The sequence below is a fragment of the Gymnogyps californianus genome, chromosome 5 (assembly GCF_018139145.2).
Source record: "Gymnogyps californianus isolate 813 chromosome 5, ASM1813914v2, whole genome shotgun sequence".
Classification (NCBI taxonomy): Eukaryota; Metazoa; Chordata; class Aves; order Accipitriformes; family Cathartidae; genus Gymnogyps; species Gymnogyps californianus.
Window position 1 is genome coordinate 8,666,635 of NC_059475.1, and position 20,076 is coordinate 8,686,710.

Below are 20,076 nucleotides of genomic sequence, written 5' to 3' on the forward strand. Positions count from 1 at the left end.
CTGAAATCACAGCTCGCAGAGTGCATGATGGTGTTTATGTCAATAACTGAATACAGCAGTTTTTATTTCTATTCTTCTTTCATGATCAATACCAAGCTTATTTTTTTTTCCTATTTTAGTCTAAAATTGAGCTTTTTCTTGAAAAATGAGAGTCCTTATAGCTATTTAGTGTGGAGAATATATAGTCTTATATATGAATTATGTGGTTCTGGGTGTCTGCCCAGTATGTTGGGTAGGGATTGAAAGCAGACAGCAAACAAAGTATGTGGAGGAGTCTGCGTCTTTAACAGCGTATCTCACAGCCACGATTGCTATTCACGTGTGAATCGTATTTCATGCAGTAATGATGTTGCATAAACTAGCAGTTTCAGAGGTGTAGAGTAGATGCAATAATGTCAGCCTTTTTCGGCGCAGAAGAGCATATTCCTTGGAGTTTCTCTGAGCTGATGTTGTCTGCGGAGGGTCATGAGTTGGGAACGTCTGCGTGATTCACAGTGGCAAAACCTAGCTCTGCAGGTCAGTCTAAGTGACCAGAAAATCCTCCTGTAAGGCTGTCGTGCACTTTGTGAAGCCATGTTTTTAAACATGCGTATAGATGGAATACTGTAATTTTTCTCCAGTTTTAAAGACAGATTGTCTCAATAACGCATCATCATAGCAAACAAAGGGTGAGAAAATACTCTCTCCAAGCAGAACAGAAGCAAATTTAACACTTCCAAAAAGCACTGACAATTGCTTTCCTGGGCACAGCAATGTCACGTTTTTAAGTTGTAATATTTTGGAGTTCAGTCCCTGTTAGATGTTTGTGTTAGGCATTGTATTCGGGTTATACCTTGCTCAGTGGTAGCAACTTCATCCGTAGCGGGTCAGATATTGCAGACTTTACGTGGAAACTGGAAAACTGCCCATTCTGCATCTCTGCCAGGGTGATCTTTCCAGTTAGGTTTGGGAATAGATTGCAATTTGGGTAACGAAAGAATATATATTGATATATTAATCTTAGAGTAAGTGGGGAAAGCTTGAAGCTGCTGTGGTGTTTGGAATGACAGAAGTAGTCCCTGGGGACAATATCCAGGGTATTTGTGGGAATTCCTAGTAATTCCAGGGTATATCTGTTACATGACTTTTCAGTGTAATACCCAAATACCTCGTCTGTGTGTGTATTAGATCTTAAAGATGAACTGAAATATGAACATTTCTTCATACATTTTTACTTTTTCTGATTAGTTTAAAACTCAGAAGTTCAAGACGTTTTTAGGAACTTTTCTCTGCTTTCTTTAGCAAATTATTCAGTTGTCCTTAGCCAGTGAGTTGCAAACCATTTATTGTAAACATTTGCATTGCATTGAAGTTCAGTTACATAAAACATTGTGTAAGTGTGTACATTTGGAGGACTATGTGCGTGCGTGTGTGTGTGTGTGTGTGTGCATTTATACACCTATAGACACGGCCCCTCAATTTTCTGGGTCTCTCGGAAAGAGAATCTCTCCTTTTGTTACAAGGGCACATTTATCTGCATACAATCTGCTGTGGGGCAAGTATGTCAAAGGGATAACACTACACATACAAACTCCAGATAAAGATACAGCAGGACAGGATTTTTTCTGTATGTCCATTCTCACAAACAAGATTTACTGATTGGCACTGAGAGCCAAATGCTTCCTCCACATCACCACGTCACCAAATGTGATCAGGAATGGTACCTATGCTTGTACAACACGAGTGGATTCCAAAACAAGGCAAATTTGGGGCAAAGCAGGAATGTTCGCAAATATTGAAACTGTTCTCCTTTTCTTGTCTTAAAAAAGAAAACAACGTTGGTCTGTCTGCAAGTGTCTGGCTGTTAATTAGTGGTGTGCACCACAGTTGGATTTTGAAGGACCCACATGTGGTCCTGAGCCTCCTGAGCCTCCTCAGCTGGGCAGCAGCAGAGCACTCTCTGCTTACATTAACTTTTACACGGTTTCCCCAATGAAATCAGAAATCCAAAAGCAAGCCCCATCACTCAGGGACAATGTATAGATCTGTCACAGTCCTTGGAGGACTGAGAATCCTAAAATCAATGGCCAGATTACATTGTAGATGTCTCATCTGCAATAGATACAGTATTGATAGGTTGCTTTGTTTTACCGAAGCGTTTCAGATCACCATTTGGGAAGGCACGGTGAAACAGTAATTACATTTTCTGGTGTGAGAAATACTTCTTGGGGAAGGCGAAGCCATGGCATTTGATGTGGCTGTAAATTGCTGCTACCTCCTGCAACATGTTTGAGCATACATTTGATTACGATATTGCTGTGCTACATAAGTTTTTGCAATAACAACCATACATTTCTGATTCAAGCACTGGGATGGAGAGACATATACATGTATATACATGCGTGTGTGTGTGTAGACAGGGAGACAGAGCCTTTCCTGGAGATGTACATTTCAAATATTTGATGCTGCTGTTTCACCACTCATTTCTCCAGGTACACATACCCAGTTAATACTAAATAGTGTGATGTTAAAAATCCCATGAATAGTGAAATTGGTGGGACTATTAGGACATTAAAAAAAATTCAGGACTGTAATATTTTATGTTTTATTTTATGAGCAGTGGGATTTTACATTACCAGTAATAGTGGGGTTTTGGGGAGTAAAGGGATTGTGGCCTGGGTATAAATTGCTTTTTAGAACTGATATTATTAAATACAAAGAGTTAGAGGATACAGAGCAGTGAGCAATTGCTACGTGCATCAAACAAAAATCCATATTGATCTAAATAATATGTGATTAATACTAACCACATCTGGCAGAAGTGTGCATCATAGCCCAAAGCCAGATTTACACCTAGATGTGAAAACCAGAGACTAAAGCTGCGCGGAGGAAAGCTTAGTCTTTCTGAGGCCAGTGGAAGTTTAGCCGTTGCCCTCCCCTTTCCCTGTCTGCTGCTCAGTGTTTTACTGCAGACATCACTTACTTGATCCACAATCTGCAGGTAAAAGGAAAGAGATATGACCCAGATATTGCGAATTTTGCAGATTTTGCACTTGGATGTCCAGGTTTTCCAGACAATAACGTGTTTTCCTAAGGGTTTTTCATGAAGTTCCGGTATCCTGCATGATTTCTCTCTGAGTCACGTTCCAAATCCCCCTATTTAAACAAAAATCTCCCCTTTACTGTGAGGTTTTGACTAACAGCCATAACATCCTCAGATGGTTGTTTCAAAATCTGCTGTACAGTTTCTGCACAAAACCGCAGCTTGCATTCATGAATAAGTGTGTGTCCCAGGCTCTTAAATTCATGAGGGTGCAATGGAGGCTCAGGCACATCAGTAGGTGTTGAAATTCTTAGATAATAAGGAATTTACAGCAGCTTTATAATTGATTTTTTTTTCTTGTCCCTTAGTAATGTTTTTCATGCCCTTAGCGATGTGTATTGCACGTAACCAAATTCTTTGCATATTTGGAGGAGCAAATTAAGCATCTATGTTACATGCATGTCTCTTGGATCCTACGCCTGAAGCAAGATAAAAAAAGGATCTAAAATTAAGGGAGTGTTACATTTTCCCTAAAAATATTATCCAAAGAACAAAGCTGATACAATCAGTGTGCTTAATAGTAAATAGGTATAATCAAATTCATTACTTTTAGATACCACTCTAGTCGTTTCAGTTTGAATCAAACCAAACCACTGAAAAAAGCCGCAATGAAGGGAGGAACCATCAATGAGGAAGAATAGATGTTAAGAGAGAGGAAAGTCTAATGAAAGGAAACTCAATATTATTTGGTTTATGATTATGTAGAGCAGAAGGAGATGGGGTAGAAAAATGCAGCCAAACACAGACAGAAATATGCTGTTTAGCAGGAGGGGGCAGCTACATAAGCCAGCTCCAATTTGCGTGATTTGCCCTTCCCCTAAAACGTAAGGCAAGCTCTCTTTAACACAGAAAACTCTCCGGAGCCCCGAACCCTTGGAGGGAAAGGATGCAAAGGGAAAAAACGCAGAGCCTTCAGCAAACTCTAAGCTAGGTACAGCCCACCTGCCTGCACCCTGGGCTGGCACTTCTTCACAGATCCCACAGATCCAGTTAGGTTTGGTTTGGACATGAGGTGCTGCCTGCCCATCTCAGCCTGAGAGTGTGGGATGAAACCTGCAGCAACCTCCGACAGTGCAAGGGTGGCCCAGCCAGGCTTTAAGACAATTTCTTCGTAATTTGTCCCTGAGACAGACAGTGTTTGCTGGAGTGTGGTGACGGTCCTTGAGGGGTGCTTCTACAGACCCTGCTCCTAAAAATATTCTGCATGTGCTTTTGCAAGGGATTTCACTGGGGTTCTGAGCTTCCTCACTGTACGCAGAGTTAAGGTTCCATCTGAATCTTTGCAGGCTCAGGGATCTGTATCTTAATTATGAAGTGGTGTCCATGGATGTAACTGATTGCTGGTTAAGAAAAATCTTTGTATGTCACATCTAACGTATGCGTGGTTATGGTAACAACAGAGCAAAAGAGCCCTTGCATTACAGAGCTTAGAAATGAATTGGACTCAGTCAGGTTTGATACGCTGTGTTGCAAATGACTTTTGTCTCATGTTACATGAAACAATTTTATTTTACTGATATGAGATACTCCAAAGTAATAAAGACTCTCCCGGTATCTGGTGCTTGCTTAATACTAGTAATTTATGTTGATTGTGTGCACTCTGCTTTTAACCACTATTCAGCCATCTGTAAATCAGTCACCTGAGGAAATTCATTGAGAAAACTGCAGAAATGCATTTTTGAGCACAAGTCTCTCACTCAGTAGAATGCTGAAGTTTTACTAAGTGGATTTTACCTCCAGAAATAAAACATTGCATGCATTAATTTTGCACATTTTTAGTTATATTTTATTGCCCAGCAAAGCATATCCGCAAATATCCTCACGTATATAGAGAGCTGGTATCGCGGCAGAGCAGGTCTGCGCCTGAGTCTGAAGGGGTCACTGAAAACTAGACGTGCAAGTTCCCACATGGCAGCATAAGCCCGCCGAATATTAACAGCAGTTTATATAGGCTGCTTCAGTGCAGATCAGATGTAGCAAAAAATGTCTTCCAGCTTGCACATAAGCGGTAAAAATACAGAAAAATATTACACAGACAGCAACTGCTTTTCAAACATTAATGTCATGGTCACAGTCATGTAATCATTTTGGAAGGCTCTTTGGCAATATGTTCATAATATGGATTAAAAGCCAGAAAAATGCAGTCTTAAATAGTGTGGCCATACTCTACGAAGCACAAACCGAGGCATCAAATACCAGGAAAACACACTGTTACACTCCAAGCATTTTTTTATCAAGGCAAGAAGGTGTTTGTAGATGTTCAGTGTCCAGGACCCACTTGAAACCCTTGTGCCTGATTTTCAGAAGCTTTGTGCCCCTGCCCCTGGGATGGGGAGAGGCTCTGGATCAGGCCCTGCAGGACTGCTCCTGAAAGCTGTTTAGCACTGGCAATTTTCATTTGCTATGAAAGCTTGACATATATATGTAAACTGTAATGGAATAAAAAGAAAAGCCCAGATGCTGTCTCAGAATTGTAAAGTGATTTCCTATCTTCATTGGTATCTGCAAAATATTATCAAAATATTAGCTGCATAGCGCAATAGGAAAGGGAATCAGTTTTGGAAGGTCTTAGACTCATGAATGATTTCCTCTGGCAACAAGAAAACCTACCCACACCTCCAACTTTAGGAAGAGCAAATATACTCACAGAAATCCCCACTAGTCTCTGCCCTGAAGCCAGCTTCTTAACTTTAGGATCACTTTTATTTAAGTTTCTTACACTTCAGCAAAATGCAGCAGAGCCTGACAAATTCACTTTGCAAGAAAAAGTCTGCTACAACTTGTTTGCTTTCTGGGTTAGAAATGGGGACGCAGTGGAAAGCATTCCTAAAAAAAAAAAAAGAAGATTTTTTCACCACAGTTAAGCTGAATTTTACAGGGACTGTAGCACACTGTGGTCTACACTGGCAGATATTAGCATTGGTTAATAAGTAGTGTTGTTAAAAATCCTTGTATACATTTCAGGTGCAGTTCAGTTATTTGGGCTTACAGATTTTACCTTCTCAGGAAAACAAAATGATTTTATTTTGCAAATAAGATTCTTTTGACTGCAAAGTTACAATTAGTTTTTGAATAGCAAGAAATGATTGTTAGAAACTAAAGAATTCTGTCAGGACCTTGAAATTGTAAGTATGCACTGAAGTGGATCGCTCAGTTTAATCTCCAGCGTCTTTGACTTCACTAAGTAGGTCAGACCAGCAGTGAGTACAGATGTCATAAGATAAGGTTAAAAATCCAAGCAAAAATACGGAAAACGTGTGATCTCCAAACTCTGCAACTCAGTGAATACCTAAAAACCCTCAAACCTGTTCTCAGGTAAGAAGCGATATCTGCAGAAGATCTAACTACAATTTTCTTCTAAAGAAACAGTTCAGAGACAGTTGCTGGTGGCAGAGGCCATCTAAGGAGAAATGAGATTATATCTGTGTTCATTCAGACTCTGTCCTTTTTTTGTGCAGGGGGTTGTCTGCAGACAGTGGGACAGGTCAGGCAGGACAGACACATGTCCTTGCGAGTCCCTGTCCTGAACCACAGAACTGCGCTTGAGCAGCAGGAGCCATCTCAGCCATCCCAAGGAAAAGGCACTTGGGGCTTGTTGCTGATTTAGGCTACCAAATGCTATGAGGAGCTTCACAGAAAATGACTTATTGAGCTGGTGCTGCACAAAAGTATCCCAAATATATACCGTGCCCGCCCTTGGAGGTCGGGGGGTGAAATGGGGTCCGGGGTGCAAGGCGGTGCTGAGAATTTGCCCAGCTTGGGAGAGCGCGGCGTTTGCACCCCTGCCCACTGCAGGGACAGGGTGTGACCAGGGTAGGCATGTCCCGAGATGTGACCCGGGTTGGCATGGTCTGAGATGCGACCAGGGATGGCACACGCTGTGATGTGATCCAAGATGGCATGTCCCGAGATGTGACCCAGGCTGGTGTGTGCCATGACGCAGTTGAGAGCAGCAGCTGCCCAGGGGCAGGGCTGGGGCCAGGAGAGGGCAAGGGTGATACCTGAGTCACGGAGGTGTCACCAGGTCACCTCGGTCTGCCGGCCCCAGTGGGCACGGGGGTGCAGCCCAGGCACTGCCCTTTCTGCGGGAGTTCCCGGGCACCGCAGGGCACTGGTGCAAGGCGGCGTCCGGGCAGGCGGCACCGGCCCTGGCTGCGTGGAGATGTCCCCGGCTGGTGGACAAGTGGGTGGAGCCAGGAATTAATATGCACAAATAATTCATAAGGAGACTTAGACCATGAGGGTGCTGATTCAAACCCATAGAGGGTCTGGGCAGGGAGAAACACGCCCAGGTGAGCGCTGGCTTGCGGACACGATGCTGTCTGGACAGGACATGGCGGCTGCTGGCCCCGATGCCCCATCTTGCCTTCTGAAATGGTTTGTCAGTGCCCTTTCTTAAAATCATGAAGAGACTATAAAACCAGCACATTTACAGGTTCCCTCTGTCTCCTATGTTTCGAGGTTTCCTCCCCAGTCAGATGGACTGGAAATGTATCTCTGAAGGCAAACCGAGCTGCTCACAGAAGAGCCTGACCCTGGGAGCCAGATCTCAAACAGCAGCAAGTACCACCCAGCTCCTGAAAACCCACCAGAGCCAGGGGCACCAGCAGCTTGGGAAGAGGCTGGTGTTTGTGCTGGAGCACTACTCTGTGCCGGGAGCATCCCGGTGCTTCAGGGGGGGGGTTCCTCAAACTTTCATCTTCCCGCACTAGAGGCAGGAGAGAAGTGGGAGATGCTGGCATGGGATGCTGACGTGGGATGTTGATGTGTAGCGAAGGAGCTGGGATGCATCCTGCCCATGTAATGCCACACGCTGAGGCTGGCCATTGCTCCCTGAGGCCGGAGGAGGCCTTCGGGGAGGATGCTCCAAACTGGGACTGACCCTGCAATATAGCCCTGCAATGTCACGGCTGCAGACGGGTGCTGTGGGCTGGGTGCTGGCAGCAGCGAGCCTTTCCTGGGGCCTGGTTGTGCCTGATCCTCTGCTGTGAGCCTGGTTTCAGCTGTGGCTGCGGCGGGAACCGGCGGGAGTCCCGGGCGCTCGGGCTGTCACCCCAGTTCACTCTCACTGCAGAGCTCACTGCCGCCTGCCAAGTGAGCGGCATAGGGGAGAGAGTGGATAATGCCCTGTACTGTGCTCCCCCAGCACCTTTTTCTCTTCCACAATCTAACCATTATGCGCGTTTTATCGCGATTAAACTCCAGATGAACATCAAAGGGAAAGAAGTTCATCAAAACAGGAATGAAACAAAAGGCTTTTAAAGCGCGGTCATCATGCACCAAGTAATGCTTTTCAAAGGCAGAAAAGTTCACGTTTAATATAGACTACCTTACTGGCACTGCTTTAACAGCAAGAGCACCCGGGCAGCCCTCAGCGCCATCCGGCAGCCGTACTTGTTGCTGGAGCTATTACAGCAAATCCTTCTCCATTTTCGAGGCTCTGTCATGCGTGGGTGCCGGAGCTGGCCGAGGCTACTGGTGTGCAGGGAGCAGCCAGCAACGGCCTGGGAAAACACATGCTTTATTCATACAAGTGAGTGGCACTTTTCTGCTCAAAATATAAATAGTGCATGTTTTTTTCTAATGAAGTGCTCTTTAATGACAGTTGGGAGACTTTGCTTTTCCCCAGGAATAAACGCTAGGAACTCAAATAACCAGGAATAGTTTTGCAATTTACAATCATGTTTATAAGCTATAAACTGTGTAAAATGTACTGGCCGCTAGAGAATTTTAAAATCTGGTTGCAGCTCATGCACAAGCTTAATTTTTTACTAAAAAGCGAAAAAAGAACTAGTGGGAGATGGGGTGAGGGAAAGGCTGGTTATATGATTAGCACTTCTTGCCCAGGGAAGGCAGAGCAGGTCTCCTTAGGAAGAAGTCCATTAGACAAGGTTATGTTCCAAGAATGAGCCCAAGGTCTGATCCAAAGTCCCTGGCATCTGGGACAAGAAACAATGGGATTTTAAACTCACAAATAAATATTTATTACTTACTTGAATACTTACTCTTTTCCCTTAAACCGGAATATTTTTTTATTAGGACAAGTTGACATCTTCCCATTTCCCATTCAATAATTGCTCCGGTGAGAGAAAGCACAACAAAGTGGAGCAGAAGGTGAGAAATGTTTCAGCCCTCAGTGAAGGGAGTGAATAAAACTCATAGTCTTGGAGACAATAAAGGATTTTTTTTCATATCTGTGGAGAAATACATTGTTTATGGATTTGGAGAGCTAGATCATGGAAAAAAAAGAAAATGCTCCCTATTTACCAGCCCTGCAATCGCTGAGCATGGCAAACTCCCGTTGAGGTGATGCTCATTTTGTGCCAGAGAGACAGTATATCGCACAAAGCAATTTTCATTCTCAACTCTAGGTAAAAAGTTTGTTACCACGGGCTTACACGAGGATTGATTTATTCACCCCAAAAGTGGAAGCCTGAGGATGATGGGCTGTAAGGTCTGTTTTGCAGGGGAGGGAGGTACAGGCTACTTTCTCTGTTAAACCTATAAAGTGAAAGGTTTTGTAGGCAGAGCAAGTACATTTGTTTATCTAAAATGACACCCCTGCTATTAGTAGCCAGAAAGACTGAAGGCAACAAATACAAATAAAAATCAGAGAGGGAAAAAAGCCTCCTAAAGTCTTGTATTATCAAAGCCAGCCATGCCCTCTCCTCTAGCTTATTTTTAAAAGTGACCCATGCAGGGAATATACGTGCAAAGAAATCTGCAGGCTGACGGTATTATGTGGTGTGTTCCAGACAAAGAGGATATTTTTTTGTAAGTCCATATAAAGCTGAATGCAAAGATAATCCACAGCTACAGAAAGCCTGCAGGTCGCTACAAAAACCCCAAGAAAGCCTCTGCAAGAAGGGGTAAACAATTAACAGAAATTTTAAATCAATGCGCTGTCACCTTAATAGCCAGCGAAGTCAGCTAAGACGGGTGTAATATGATGAGACAGTTTAATTCTTGTTATGACATTAGCTGCAGACTTCTACAACAGCTGAAAATGCTGGAGTGAGAAGAGTTTTCAATTATCAGTGAGCTACAACACATAACTCTGGATTAGACCGAGGCATGAACAAGGGCTCCTCAGCCTGACAAGCAACATGCAACAAAAGCCACAGAAGTTTCCGAAATCTGATAAAGATATTTTCCCTTCTCTCCTCTTGCTGATACGCTTTTGAAAAGGTTTATTTCAGATAAAATAAGACCATTTTTAAGAGCCTAGCAGTGAAACCAGCTGCCAAGCTGTGTGTGATACAGTATTATATATCATAAATCCGTACATCCAGGAGATGAACTGAACCAATCTGACGCGATTCTGTTTTCCCAGCATTAAGCTTCAAAAAATTAAAAGTCACCCAGGCTTGAAGCACAGATAGACAGGTAATAAGCCATGACAGCACTTCACGGGAATCCACAGGAATAGGCAAGTAGGTCTGGGTGTCAGCCATATAAATATGATCATCAGACCCAAAGCTCCGAATAATACCGCCAAGTGTGAGCATGTCAATACTAAAGGCAAGCGGGCTGTGAACAGGAGCCCGAGGCAGCGATGAGTTTAGTGGATGGCCCGCTGTCCAGGGAGGCTGCGCCCCTTCCCCAGAGAGGGGCTAAGCCAGTCTGAAAACGCAGATCCCTGAGCTGTGAATGGGCTGTAATTCACACGCCGGCGGGAAGGCTTTCCTTCTGGGTAACGCGGAGCTGTGCTCACTGGTAGGGGATGTTTTTTTCACGTTTTGGGATGGTTTTGCCCCAGTTTTATTTCATAGCTTGTTTTTGATCTCTTCTTTTCTTGTAAACCTCGCAAGAACGACACTCCTCCTGGACCCTGTGTATGGAGAAGGATTTATCATGCCAAACCACGCACCTCCTTCACGGCTTTTGTCCGTCTCTCGGAGGCAATTGCAAACATGGGAAGTAGCTGGGACGTTTGAAATAGCGACTCTTTAATCCAAAGGTGGCCCGTTTTGTATTGTTCATGTCATGTTGCTTTGCCTTTTTTAATGTTGCTGTTGGAAAAATGGGTCATGGTTTCCTTTTCAGATCATAAAGAGAGAAATCATTTTGTCAGACCTCTCCCTGTACAGTGCTTCTGGGTTTCCTCCATGTTATTTCCCATAGCTGAGAATGTAGGGTCTAGAAAGGAGAAAAGTAACCTGATAAGAAGAAAACTGGGGAAAGCTCCACACTAAGCTGGAAAAGGTCTTTGCTGAAAAACAAGTTATAATTCACTAAAATGCCTTTTCCACTCTTATGAAAGCCCCGTGAGTGCTCCATGTTCACTGATTACATCCCAGAAGTCCCCCTCCACCCCCGGTTGGGTAAGGTCTTTGCTGAAAAATAAGTCATCTCTCTATAAAATGCCTTTTCCCACTCTTTTAAAAGCCCCGTCAGTGTTTGCAGAAGTCACCCCGGGTGGCTTGGACCACACAGAGCAGCAAGGGTCCTGCTGCCCGGGGTGCTGTCTGACAGCAGGCGAGGAAAAAGAGGACGTCACAGAGGGAAAAAAGCTGAAACTCCACTCCACCCCCCCCAAACCCTAGCAGGGGAGACCTGTCTGAAGTCAGTCCTTGTTCTTTCTTTTTCAGCAGTCTTTATTTGGCAACTCATTTTTAAAAAGGTTGACCTGAAAAGTTGCTGTGTCATGCAGTACCTTATTCTGCATAATAAGGTGAGATAATTTCTCGTTAAAATGGTTGGCTTTTGACCTCTTCCCCTCCCCAGTGAATGAATAAATAAATAAATACGCTTGAATATGTCCTGGATATGGTCTCTCTGCTAGTCGCAAAGCAGAAAGGAAAGCTTTGGGTCTGGCATGTGCCGCCCTCTCCCAGCTGCTCCGGGGGCCAAGGGGCAGCTGAGGGGTGGTCAAGGGGTGGTCGAGGGGTGGTCGAGGGGCATCCGAGGGGCAGCCGTCCCCTTGCAGGTGCCCCATGTCCTGCAAAACACTCCTTACCTGCTTGGCTCTGCATCCAGCCCCTCAGCCCCTTCGCTCACAGTTTCCCTACACTGGTGCAGCCCACAAAACTCTCAGCTCAGGATGTCACTTGCTGTCTGCTCGTCTCCCAAAAATTAACCTCCAGCTTTTTTATTTCGCGATGCCAAATCCCTGGAGTGAAAAGGGGCTTTCATGCCTCTATATGGAATTGCAAACCTGTATTAAGCCTCAAAAGATGTTTTTATCAAAAAATCTTGACAGCTGCCAACTTCCCTAAATCCCAAACTATCATTACGCATTTAGTCTTAGACAGGGGATTTTTCTGGATCTTCCCTCCTGACCCAATGATAAAGCCAAGTTGGTTTGAGATTGAAGATTCATTTATCTCTCCTTGGCAATTATCTCTATTTCTGCCCACAATCCTTCCCAATCTTTTTAAACAACATCCTGCTATTAAAGCCACTTGGCAAGCATTTAAAGCCCAGGGATAAGTTAACCATGCACAAAATATCCCACTTGGGGAAGGATCCAGCTATAAAAATAAATGGTTTACGTTCCGAAGGCCATGGTTCAGGATGGGTATTCTTCATTTGTGAAGAGAGGTCATCATTGCTGACAATAAAATTATGTAGGACCTGATCCTCCCCCACTGAGCTCAATAGCAAAATCCCTCCTGATTTCAATGGTGTTTTCCGGGGTCAGTCACCGGGAAAGCCGACATTCCACAAAGTTGCTGAAAATCTGTAATTGGATATATTAAGAGGGCTTTTAAAGAGACGTCAGATTTGGAGGCTTAGTGTAAACCGTGCTGCAAAGGGGATCATTTCCTATAACCGAACCAATAAAGCTTTTTTTTAATGTTACTTTTCTACTTGATCTCTGATGGTGGAAAAGCTAAGCTCTGGAGACTCACCATCAGCACGGAGGAGGTGCCGGGAGCCTGGCCGGAGCGTGAGCCACTGCTCGGGGGGAAAGATCCTGCCAAGTGACCTGGTGTAAGCTGCAAATATGAGGGGTGTAATCCTGCAAGCGTTTGATCCAGTGGCTTTGCTTACACTGTGGAGGTAACTCGTGTGTAAGTACTGGAATACCGAGCCCTTATTTTCATGGGGTTGCTGGTCTCCTGTCACAACACATCTCTTTGTGAGGTATGATTGAGAGTTTTGATGAATTTTGCCGTGCTTTACATGTCTATATTTAGTAAAATGAAGCTTAGTTTGTATCTTTGGAACAAGATATGGATTTATCCCCCAAATGCATTTTTTTAACTCACGGGCTGTACTTCAAAGTGTTCTTTAATGCCACTTTGAAAATGCTCATTGGTAGCTCTTTAGGAACTGGAAATCTTCCATTTCTGCTTACATGGTGCTTTTCTGGCTGATGAGCATCATTTTCCCTTTGGTTCTCATGCAGAGAAAGGGCCGGTTGTTGTGGAGCGGCTGTGCTGGGCAGGGCAGGTGCAGGGACAGCAGCCTCATGGAGATGGGCACTGATGTGTCCGAGGGGCTCCCCCTGTTACGGTACCCCAGGGCAGGGACACCGGCGTGGGGTTTGCACCAGGTTGCTTCACCCTTGCAGCAGTCTGATTTGTAAACGTGTGCGGGTCATCTCCCCTCCAGCGTCCCCATGCCATATGCCCCAGTTGTGCAGGTGGGGATGGGGAGGCACCCGCAGCTCCCGCAGGTGACGCTGCCATTGCTGCCATCGGGACCTGCCGCAGGTCCCCTCTGTGGTTCAATCCGGTCTCCTCTGTGGTTCAATCATTCTTCCCCATTGTTTCTCTTTCCCTCCCATGTTGGTGAAGCAGCCCTCCATGGGGCCACAGTCACAAAGCTTGCTCCTCATTCCTAGAGAGCTTGAATTTTTTTTTCCCTTTCCTTTTCAGTGAAAGCTGAAATTCAGCAGAAGCTGATGAGACCACCACAGAGAAACGCTGGTTCACTGCACTGGCTAGTACCAGCTTGATCTGGCTCTGGCTCTGGGATGTGCAGCCTACAGACACAGTAATGAAAAGAAATATTCTGAAAAGGATGAGTCAGCTGGAGGCCAGTGGGGAGAGCGTGCGGGATCTGACTGGAATTTAAAAAGTTATGAGGCTACATGTTGTTTTGAGCCCTGCCAGCGGAGAAACTCATACACGCAAAATGCTTTGTCATCTGACATAATTATATTACTTTGCTGATTAGCTGGTAAACTCTTTTCAAAATGTTTTTAGACAATAGTAAGTTCATGAAGTATAAAAACTTCCTGCTGACACCACTGACAAGGGCCTGCTTTACGCTTTATTGCAAGCTGTCTTCCCCAGAACCCCACCAGACTATTGAACAGCCACGAAATTGTTCTCTTACTACATATTAGATGACTTATCCATTAAAACAGTTGAGGTAGCTTCACACTTTCACTTCTGTGCTGTAAGTACATCTATGCTGATGTGAGCTGTGGGTACACCCACACTCGTAGTGCAAACTGTATTTCTGTGCTTGATTTTTGTATGTTTGCACCGACCGGGACAGAAGCAGTTTGGCGTGAAGCTTCTTCGCTCACTCCTCCAGCCAGGTACCAACAAGTCCTTCCTGCCTTCACTGGAAAGCAGTGCCCGGTGTTCAGATAATTTGCAAGGCAGGTAACTTTCAAAGATTTGAGGTTTTGGCTGTAAGGTTCTTTAAAAAAATGACATCAGAGTTACGTTTATTTGTTGTGTGAAAAGATATACTTTCCATTCCTTCTTTATAAAGAGCTGATCCATCCAGTCCTGCTTCCCAAACCTGGTCAGACTAGTGGGGAGAGTCCGTGCTCATTTCTGGAGCATCTCCAAGCAGGAGGTTGGGAAGGAAACGCCACTGACACCGGCTGTGACTGGCCACCCTTTGCAATTGCACTATGTCTACCTTTCCTGCATTCCTTCCATTTGAGCAACATGGTCTAGCGGAAGGTGTCCCTGCCGATGACACAGGGGTTGGAACTAGATGATCTTTAAGGTCCCTTCCAACCCAAACCGTTCTATGATTCTCTGATTCCTTCATCTTTCCTTCCAATGAACCTTGTCATTTACAGAGATGCTGACATAAACTGCATAACTGGTCATAAGAAAGATGGCTACCCACCGGTGAGCATGAGGCATAACTAATTGCTACCCCCTCTCAAAGATGTAGGTCCCTTTCTCACGCGTGGATAAATGAGACATCAGTTCAATCAGACTAAACCAGAACACGTAACTTCTCAAAGTTATTTCCTGTAATCTTTTGTGGGAAGTAGGGAAGTATCGACACTGTTTTATTGCCCTCATTGACATGGTGTGAGAGGTTATTCCCCAGCTGCCTGGGATGGTTAGCAGAGGGCCCAAAGCAGGCTCAGAGCCATTAGCAGTTTTCACCAAGGGCTTGTAGAGGACCTGGGAGAGGAGACACTGGTGAGTTTTAGACAAGGCAACCCAGTTTCAACCCCAGGAAACTACTGGAGCAAATAATCATACAACTATTAGTAAACACGCAGGAAGGTAGCTACCAGTGGGGCTTTGTCAAGAACAAACTATGTTAAATCACTCCAGTTATTTTCTACAACAGGGGAAGTCCTGTCATGCGGAGAGAAGCAGTGGATATACCCCTGCCTCCAGTTTTCTCTCACTTTAGGAAGGTAGCGCTTCACTTGACATTTTCTCGAGCAAGGTTGGGCAACGTGGTTTGGATGAAGCTAGTGTAAGAGATGCTGCAAAACCACGGTGGCAGCAAGACAGTAGTAGCTGATTCAGTGCCAGTTTGGACTGGCAGTGAGGTGGGCTTGAGGACGGTCAGCCTTGCAACCAGCCAGTGCTAAATTGTCATTCCTGCCCTGGATAGTGGAACTGATATTAGCTAATTACAGTCTCAGATGACCCAAAGCAAAGAGGACCAGCGGTACGCAGGGAGGTGGGGTGGCATTCAGGAGGACCATGTCGGGCTGGAAGAAGCAAGGTGCAATGCAGGAGGGACAAGGGTGTTGTGTCCAGGGATGGGGTGAAGCACAGCCAGGTGGATGCCGTGCTCCCATTTGGATACTGCGCTTCAGAAGCAACAGAGATGCTTGGAGAGACTTCAGAGGTGAGCGGTGAAAATGATGAAAGACCTGGAAAATATGACTTACGAGGAACAGAAGAATGACCTGGGGTTGCTGAGCTTAAAAGAGAAGGTGCTGGGGAGGAAGAGATTATAACAATCTTCAAGTACATTAAAGATGGTCACAAAGGGGAAGAGAAGGACTTGCCCTCTGTGTTCATTCTGGGTAGAACAGGAGCAAATGAGTCTGCTGCTTAGTGTGCAGCAAAGAGATTCAGTTCAAATCTAAAGCAAGTCTTCCCTGACAGTAAGGCCAACGAGATGCCAGGACAGGCTGCTGGGGTGAGCCACAGGAGCCGCAGGGACCCAGGGGACCTTGTCTAGGGGCAGAGGGACAATCCACATGACCCATTGGGATTCCTTCCTGGCCTTTTTGTTTTTTTATACCGCCATGAAACAATCCTACAGATTTCATTAGGATACCTCCTGGAATAAAATTTCCTCCATGGGCTTGTTTCTCTGCCACAGCTCACCTGTGTGATCCTTCGCTTCAGTGTGAAGTGGGTGTGAAACGCTGCTGCTCGGATGTGTCACTGTCGTACACCTCCTCTCCAAAGTGCAAATAACTCCCCAGGCTGCGAGCCAGGGGGACAGGCCCATGGTAAGCGATAGGCTCTGATTGATGAATTTTCACAGCAGGTGAGAGCGGCAGGAGACACACACATTACAGATTTCATGTACAGACAGTAGCACTCAGGAAGACAAATTGAGTGAATACCCCAAGATGTGGCTGCTGGGTCAGATACCAGCCCCCAGCATTACCCAGTGCTGGACAAATCCCTGCCCTCAACCCCCACGCTCGGAGGCAGCACTCGCCTCGTCTGTCCCTACTGAGACAGAGGGGGGGACACTGCTCCCGCGGCTGGGTCCCGATTTTCCTCATTACCTGCTCTAAGCTTGTCTCAAAGATAAGTGGTTCTCGTGCAAAGCTGCTAATTTAGTCCCAGCAAACAAGAAAATAAGTCTGGATGCGAAAGGCTGGTGGGATTTTGACAAGATGCACGTAGAGGTTGGGCAACTAGTCTTAATTAGGCCATCTTTGTTTACATTTGATGTTTATCAGCTAATTGGCATGGCAAGGTGTGAGTCACACAGCTTCCCTCTGGCATGAAATCAGTTCGCAGGAGAAAAACTGGGAGAACAAATGATCCCAATTATAAGAAAACCCACTGTGCTAATTACCATCCCATGGACGACGGAGCCTCCCACCCATGGCCTCGCGCCGCCGCCTGCCCCGCCATCTCCTGTGCATGGCCCCGGCGCTGGCACGCTCCTCCCGCCCATGCGCCCAGCCCCTTGCTCCGCCCGGGGACCTGCCACATCCCCCCTGCCACCGCAGGAGCAAAGGTGACGCTTCACCAGCCGCTCATTTGGTGCTGCACAGCATTTCTCAGGGACTAAGGCTGCTGCCTACGTCGCTGCCCTTTCTTTTTTTCCCCATTTTTTTGTTTTAGCTTGGTGGAGACCATGTCGCAGCAGCAGCTCGTAGGGAATGTCTTATGCTCCCAACATCGCAATGCCCGTCAAATCAAAGCCTGGATGTTTGCTGCAGTGAAGCTGGACTGGAACTTCACTGCTTAGGCTAATTAAAACCAACACTCGAACCTTGCCTTGACTCTTTCCTCCCTCCCACCTTTTAAAAATATTTTTAGACTATCTGTAAGTTGGCCAGTTTCCTGCTCTACGCTCCTTCTACTGCCTTGGCACTTGATTTCGATGCGCACGCTCATGTATACTTGCATGTATGTATGTACGTACGTACTGTAAATCTGCACCTTTCTCCCTCTGTCTCCCTCTCTCTCCATCCTTCGGGGAGATGCGTTGCCCCTATACCCTTTCAGGCCTTTCCCCTATACGCTAAGGGTCCAGTGCGCAGGAATGTTTCTTGGCTGCCCTTGAGTTGAATGATGATCCTGGAGGCTTGGAAAAGCCACAAAGCTCAATGCTCTCTGTCTCCCTGTGTCTCTCTTGTCTTCCCTTCTTAGTAGGGGTAACAGATGGCTGAGGCTTTCACCAACAGTCCCGAACACATTGTCACTCCCAACTGAAAGTGAAATATTCAGTGGCATTTAAATTAAATAGACTCTAATGCTTCAGTAATATTAATTACGGTTTCATTCATCCCTGGCCTAATAAATCAACACATAAAGATAGGATGATCCTGTGGCTGGCAGCAAAGCAGGGCTATTCTGCCCTTTGTAAGGTTATGCACACAAAGCCCCCATTCTTATAGGGACATGATGGCCCCCGCAAACATCTGTGCTCAGCACCACTTGAGGAGAAGCCAAAGTGGTAACATTTAAACTTTTCTTGTCCAATTTGTTCACGCAACGGGGCTCAATTCAACGAGAACTTGCAAGTTAAAATTATAAAACCCATGTTAAGCGGGTGAAAACTTTTCAGTGGTTCGGCCGGGGGGGCCCAGATTTATTCTGGCAGCGCTGGCTGAAGCCAAGGGCAGGGCGTCCATTCTCGCCTCTGAATTTGTTACCCCAGCTTCAACCTTTAAAAGAGGGGGGGGTGGGGGCGGAGGAGGCCTGAAGGGTTTGAAAACCTCACTGCTTTAAGCTAAATTTCAGGATCTGGGGAGGCCCTGGGCAACAATTTTTCACACAATTTTTTTGTGTGAATACCACAGGGGAAATAGGATCTGTACTTCACCAACAACAGGTTTTTTCCCCTCACCACCATACATATGTAAAAGGAGGCTAATAAAATGGTTGAAGAAAAGCTTGCTGCTAGTAAATCTTCTGGAGACAAAACCCTCCACTTGTGATGCTTCAAAGCTGCCCAGAGCTACCAGTTTACCCTAAAAATCCCAACTCAGGGCTGCTGATTGGAAAATAAAAAGCCCTGTGCATAAAAACTTCACTCCAATTGTTATGCAGTGAATGCGACGTTTACATACAGCAGCTTTACTTGACCAAATGACTCCCAAGTATACAAATGAAAAGCTTGTCGCTTATACAGTTTAGCTCCTTTGGAAAGGTCCAGCTAGAGTAAGTTTATAATGAAAAAAAAAAAATTATATTGACAAAGCAATGCCATATCCTGTAAGTGCATCACAGAAAGCTGGACCAGTTGAGAAAGCAAAATGAAATGGGGAAAAAAAAGCCACAGAGCTGCTTGACGAAGCATTAGGAAAGTATAATTTGGCAGTAGCCCTTCTGGGAGACAGCAGAGAGGAGCAGCCTCCTTCCCTGCAGAAGCGCAGCCCCTCTCTGCCCGTGTTTCGGTGCGGTTGCCCCGCGGTGATATCTGCGCTGCAGACAGCAGCCTGGCACAGCAGGACTCCAGCTTGCTGCAAAGAAGGCAGTGCAGCAACTCGCAGTGATCTTGGAGCCGCCCGAAAGGAGTGACGTGGAGCCTGTTTCTGCAGGTAGCACACTTCGGAGTGCGGCGGCTCCCAGCCCTCCGCTGAGCCATCGCCTTTGGGAACGCACAACCTGAATGAGGCTGGTCTGTGCCAACAAGCTGACTTGCAGTTAAGTGCTTAAGAGAGGGATTTTCAGAGCCAATCCCTTAAGCAGAAAACTATTTAAACTACCCTGGGACTAAATGCTGAGGAGCTTACCCTAAATTCGGCCAGGTGGAAGTCTCCACTAATCCTGCTAGCCTGCATCACACCTCTTCTAGTTCTTGCCGAGCCAATAACACCCGTGCTGTGCAATACAGGTATTCCTGACCAGGTGTCTCACCGATGGTATCTGCCACTGTCAGCCTGGGGTTATCCCACTTAAAGCCCATTAGCTGTTCGGATAACTCATTTGCCTTCCCTGTCACTAATGCCTATCAGTTTGAGACCTTTTTTTATGCTTTCTCTAGGTGTCCCAAAAATCACAGTATTTTGTGAAGGCATTTTGCGAAGGCTGCTTATCTGTAGCCTCCGTCCAGCCCATCTGCTGGGGGACTCACACGGTTAGGCTTATCTCGTTTAGGAGCTGTGCCCCCAGGCCACCGGG